Source organism: Apis dorsata, unplaced genomic scaffold, assembly GCF_000469605.1.
Source record: "Apis dorsata unplaced genomic scaffold, Apis dorsata 1.3 scaffold_444, whole genome shotgun sequence".
Taxonomy (NCBI): Eukaryota; Metazoa; Arthropoda; class Insecta; order Hymenoptera; family Apidae; genus Apis; species Apis dorsata.
In genome coordinates this window covers 105,950-111,810 of record NW_006263692.1, presented here as the reverse complement: position 1 = coordinate 111,810, position 5,861 = coordinate 105,950, and the positions used below count along the sequence as shown (strand labels likewise).

At 28.1% G+C, this 5,861-nt stretch overlaps 1 protein-coding gene across 1 annotated transcript in view; it reads left to right on the top strand.

Moving 5' to 3' along the window:
• The first annotated feature begins 1,944 nt into the window (after positions 1-1,944).
• The window catches only part of LOC102672813 (twisted gastrulation protein homolog 1-A-like), an 8,436-nt gene continuing 4,519 nt past the window's right edge, over positions 1,945-5,861 (top strand). The window contains exon 1 of the mRNA XM_006619808.2: positions 1,945-2,521. The gene's annotated coding sequence lies outside the window, so the exon portion shown is untranslated. The remainder of the gene's footprint in view (positions 2,522-5,861) is intronic.

Genomic DNA, 5,861 nt, shown 5'->3' with positions numbered 1-5,861 from the left:
GTCGAACATAAAATACAATTTCGTGAGTGCTCTTTCTTGCCGAAAACCAGATTAAAAATCCCAGAGTGCGAAAAAATTCTCAGTATACATGGAGGTATGACGGAAGCAACTAAATACTTAAACGCTCGAAACGCAAGCTTAAATGCCGTTGATTGCAGTAGGAGGGAAATGAGAGGTTGCACGACGGACTCATATCTCTCGTAATAGTGATCGTTCTTAAAGACAACCAGATAACGAGTCCTTCCATGAATCGGTCAATAAATTAATAATCATTTTTTGATTCAATCGAAACATACATAGTTTCAAATCGAATATTCATTTGTATTAACGTTAATTTTTTCCACTGTTTCTTCTATTGACTCAAGTTTTTTTTTCCCTTGTTGAATGAAATTTACATTTCTTTTTTCGGAAATTTAATTTAACATTTGTGTTAATACTCAAGCACTTAAAATTTATCATTTTCCCATTAAAACTTTAAGAAATTTATTATTTTCGCATTAAAATTTTTAGAATCAATTGAATCGATGTTATTTGACATATTTGACACATCGAACTTACTTCGAAATTAAAATTTAATTATCAAAAGAATTATTTATAGTAATTTACAAATTACTATAAAATTTTATTATTATATAGATAACTAGAAAATAAATTAGAAATTAGAAATTTAATATCAAAAATTTTGAGTATTATTGAATTATTAAATTTTTTTATAAAGAAACAATATTTATATAAAGAAATTAATAAAGAATTAAAAAAAAGAAATAAAAAATTTAAAAATTAATTTTATTAATTTATCTTTAAAAATGATATATATTATTTATTTTTCTTCTAAAAAAAAGTTAAAAATTGTTACAATTAAATGATATAGAATTCGATTTATAAATGAAACTACAATAGCAGTAATAATAAACGAGAAATGATGGAAAACAAAAATTTCGAACATTTTTAAAATTTTAAAAATACAACAAACTACTGACTAACAGTTGGCTTGTAAATGAGTATTTAGTTTATCTTTAAAGAATCAGAAACAGAGGATAAGAAGTTGCACTTTCTATGAGGAATTGCTTCCGTTAAGGAGATTGAAAGGCACAGATCGAATCGATTTTCATTCATTTTCTCCACGCTCAGATGCTTTTTTTTAGAGATATCATAATTTCTGAATTTACTGATAATTATCGACATTGACAAATAACGACTACACTTAACATTTATCAATGTTACAATAAAACTTTCGCAGTATAGAATGATCGCAAAATACAGAAGAATAGAACGGAAAAGAAAACTAAAAAAACAAACACTAAAGTTTATTCATTATAAATTCATTGCTCAAGATTAGTCGCAACTATATACCATATACATCTGCAAAATGCAGAAAATTCGAGTTTAATTTCATCTTTGTTTTTGACAACCTTGAAAAATGACAGCTAGGAAAAAGACGAAGAAAGCTTAAAACTCCAACATTTGAAAAAATATGTGGTATATCGATTTCGTGAATTACTCGCTTCGCTGAGTCTAAGAAAGATATCCTCGAATGGTATCATATATCCGCAAGAAGTAGCCGAGCACATAACGAATAAATACTGAAAAAAGTAGGAGATGATCAGGAGGAAGAAGGAAGATAAAAGAAAGTAGAGGGGAAGAAGATAAGAGAAAGAGGGGACTGAAAGCGAGAAAGAAAAGATAGAGAGAAGCAATGGAACAGGTAAAACAAAAAGTGAGGAAAAAATTGAAAACCAGTCTCTCAGTCAGGAAGGTAGTTCTTCGGAGTCTAGCAGACTGCGGACTCGCTCTCTTCTCCTTTTCCACCACCATCGCTATCAGCAACCACCACCACCACTGTGTTCGGCAACGACTTTACGGTAACAGCGGCTGCAGCACCACCACCACCACTACCAACTCGCTTGGCTACCATCGCCAACACCTCCTTTTCCTCCTCCTCCTCCTACACCTCTTTCCCTTTCCGCTTCTCCGTTTCTCTCGGTCCACGTCCTTCCTTAATTCAGTCCAATGAGAGTCGCTCTTCGATTCGTCGCACCCGTCATAGATACTCGGTTCGTCTCGATCTTTCAGGATACTTTTTCTCCTTCACCATCCTTTGGTCGAGTCGTACAATTCGCCAAGCAGTTGTGTGCCAACTTGCCTCGAGTCTCGCGACACATCGATTTCAAGATCGGAATTTAACAAACCGGTCGGTCCGCGCGAATACACGAACGAATATCGTGGTCAGAGAAAGTGTCAGCTAGTGGGAACAAGAGTGGATCTGTTCGAATGGATCGATAGATCGTGCCGATTATTATAGAGACAGAGAGGATTATACGCAAAAGATCGAGCGTGTTTCTTATTGTGTTAAAGAAAAACAGTTTGTTTTTCTACGTTTAGAAGGATACGCTTGACGGAGAGAACATGTTTCGTACCAGTCGCAACGCGAACCGGTTGCGCGTGCTTAAAATAGTTACCCGTGCATAGGTTACCGCTCTACCCACCGTTCGCTCATTGGAATACATTTCAGGATTGTCAGGTAAACACATACCGGCGAATCCCGGTTTTAATCGATCTTTTTTTTGCGATGAAGAACGGAGAAGGAGATTCGATTGGAATCACGCCTTTTTTTATTTATCGTGCCTTACCGTAGAGATTCGCACTATAGATCTATTCGCAGTAATTGCGATTCAAATCATTATTGTAAACGTCTAATACATCGCAACGTTATCGAGTCAATTCTACTGCGCTTTTAGCATTCTATATAGTTAGAGAGATAGTTGATTTTGTGCAAATCTGGTATATTTCGTTGGCATGCGATATCGGATTCTTGCGAAACGTTTATCTTGGCCGCGTGCACGCATTTATAGTCGGCCATTTCACGATCGATCGAGTCCCCCTTTTCTATCGTTTCTTAGAACGAGGAAGAAACGACAGGTTAAAATCATGGATACAAAGAGACTGGCGTTTAGAATGAAATGATAATTAATTGCGTTATAAGTTTCCGTATAATTCTTTCTCATATTGAAACAAATCAGGATTGGATACGTTTTATTTGAAATGAAAATAAAATATAAAAAGAAGAAATAGTTATAATAATTGAAATAAAAATGATAAAAATAAAAAATATTTGCGAATAACTTTCAAGATCTTATTTAAAAAATAAACTTTTTTCAAATATTTCACAGATTGAATCTTTGATTATTTCAAATAATAATAAGAAATAAAATATAACAAATAATAAAAATTATAATATATAATATATATTAATATAGATATATTAATAAACAAAATTTTAGCAAATTTTAGCAAATCAAGAAATGCGTATCTATAAAAAAATAAAAAAAAGAAAATGATTTTAAGAAATTTCAAATAGAAAAATTACCAAAAAAAATCATAGAAATGAATTACTTAGTATGACAGAAAAACGTCAGACTATCAAATAAAATAGCAAATATTAAAATAATCTAATTTTTAAATACACTATTATTCAAGTAATATTATTTAAAATAAAGCAAATAAAAAATAAAATAAAAATTTCATTGTCAAATGTCCAATCCTATTTCTTTTATTTAAAATTTTTGATAAGATGAAACCAAATTTGAAAATTTTAACGCGATTTCACTGTATCTAGTTTTATATTCTTTTTTCTTTAAATTTTTGATAAATTTACATCGAGATTGTTGTACATGTAGTGAAATGCAAAAACTTTTCTTTCGTCATCTTTTTTCATTACTTGTCTGGTGTTTTGTTGTCGGTGCCGCGAAAAACGCATGTCCAATAAGAAACGATGAACGGCATACGGATGCGTCAACAATTGATTCAAACTGCATGAGTATTTCTAGAAAGGAATGCACTTTTTTGTATTCTCCAAGTACGATACATTGAAGTGTATAGAGGAGTGTGGGGTCGAAAGTGACACTTTGACTTTGGAATACGATAACTGAAAAATTATTACATTCACAATTATTATATACAAAAATTTGTACATAAGAATATTACACATATCTGATATTATTTGGTCAAAATTGCTTTGCTTTACGATAAATAATAATAAAGTTATTAATAAATCAATTGCATTGTTCAATATATCCATTGTAACACAGTTTCAACTTTAAAAAACTATTAGTTTAATATATATTTATTAATTATTACTAATAATAATTAATTCAATAAATATTGAACTAAATTATAATTGGCCTTTTTTTTTGTTATTTTCTATCTCTATTTTGCTTGATTTATTGCAAAATTAAAATCTTTATGATTTAATAAATAAATCAGAATCCATATTTTTGTACATATCAACTTTTATGTTTACTTACATATTTAAATCTCTCAAAAATCGTCCATCAATATATTAATATCTTGTATACGAAGAAATTTATTATTGTTTATTTCCTATTATTATTTAAAATAATCAAAGATTGATAAATAAATCATTTGAAAATAAGTCAAATATATTTTAGAATTTATTTGCAAGTACTTTCATTTCATAAAATCACATAAAATCGAATAATCAATTATAAATAGATTTTCATACATAATTTAATAGAATATAGAAGCATATATAGTAATATAATTTAATAATAACAACGTATATAAATAACTTACAAATAAATCAAGTTAAAAAAAGTTTATATTTATAGAAATCTTCATAATGGAAAACGACGAAATTTTAATCTTATAAAGATTTTAGAATTATGAAATTTGAAATTTGTATTAATTTTTTCGCGACATTCTTATTAGGAAAAATGAATTAAAATAATTTAATTCTAGATTTACACATATTTAAAAATTATTTTATATTACTTACATTATTTGAAAGTTAAAGAACACATAGAAAATATTAAAATATTTCGATACATAGATTTTGAAAAATAAAAAAGTAAAAGATATGATATTTTAACTAAGTAAATAGTATAGAGGTTAGAATTATAATATATGAATAAATGAGAATTCGAATAGCAAATACGAACGTAGGTAGATACCTTCCATGAAGGCGATTGCCGTTTGTTATTGAAGTTATTCCATTGCCTCGGGCTAGAACAAGGCGAGGCTGTAAGCACGTCTGTCCCTGGATGACGAACGTTTACATTTCAATACAGTTGGAATTTTTCTAAAACCGTTCAGTCTCTAGTCGCAATGCGCGCGGCGCCTCCATCGTGATTCCTTCGTTGCATAGGACATCCACGGCATTTCAATTAGCTACTTCAACGAATAAAAATTTGCAGTCGTTTTTCTCCACGATTTATCAGTTGTATTTGCAATTAAACAAAACTATATATTTCAATATTTTTATTTTGTTTAAATTCCTTTTTTCATTTTTCAAGATTAATAAATTCTAAATACTTTCTTTTTTTTTTAGATTTAATAAGTAAATGCATGAAAGATTGTTGAAAAATATTGCGTTGCATTCTATTTTTGCAAATATACTATTAATTATGTTTTGTTAAAAAATGAAATATCGAAATTAAAAAATGATTTTGCTAAAAAACATTTACTTCTTAATATATTAATGTAATGTCTATATATGATTAAAAAACTATTTTATTTAAATATTTATTTATACATTAATATATAAAACAAAGATATTTCAAATGTGTATTTTATTAAAATATTTTTATAAACTAAAAATATTTATTAACATCACAATACAATATTATTAAAATCAAAATATTATATAATTAATATTATATAATATCATTGATAGATAAGATGTTAAGACAAAAATCAGTTATTGATTGCAGAATATCATCTTTATTAAAATTACTTAGATCGAAATATTGATTTATTAATATCAATTAATTATATCAAATATCAATTATTAATATAAATATTTTTATGTTTTTATATTTAATAATTTACTTTGAATAAATATC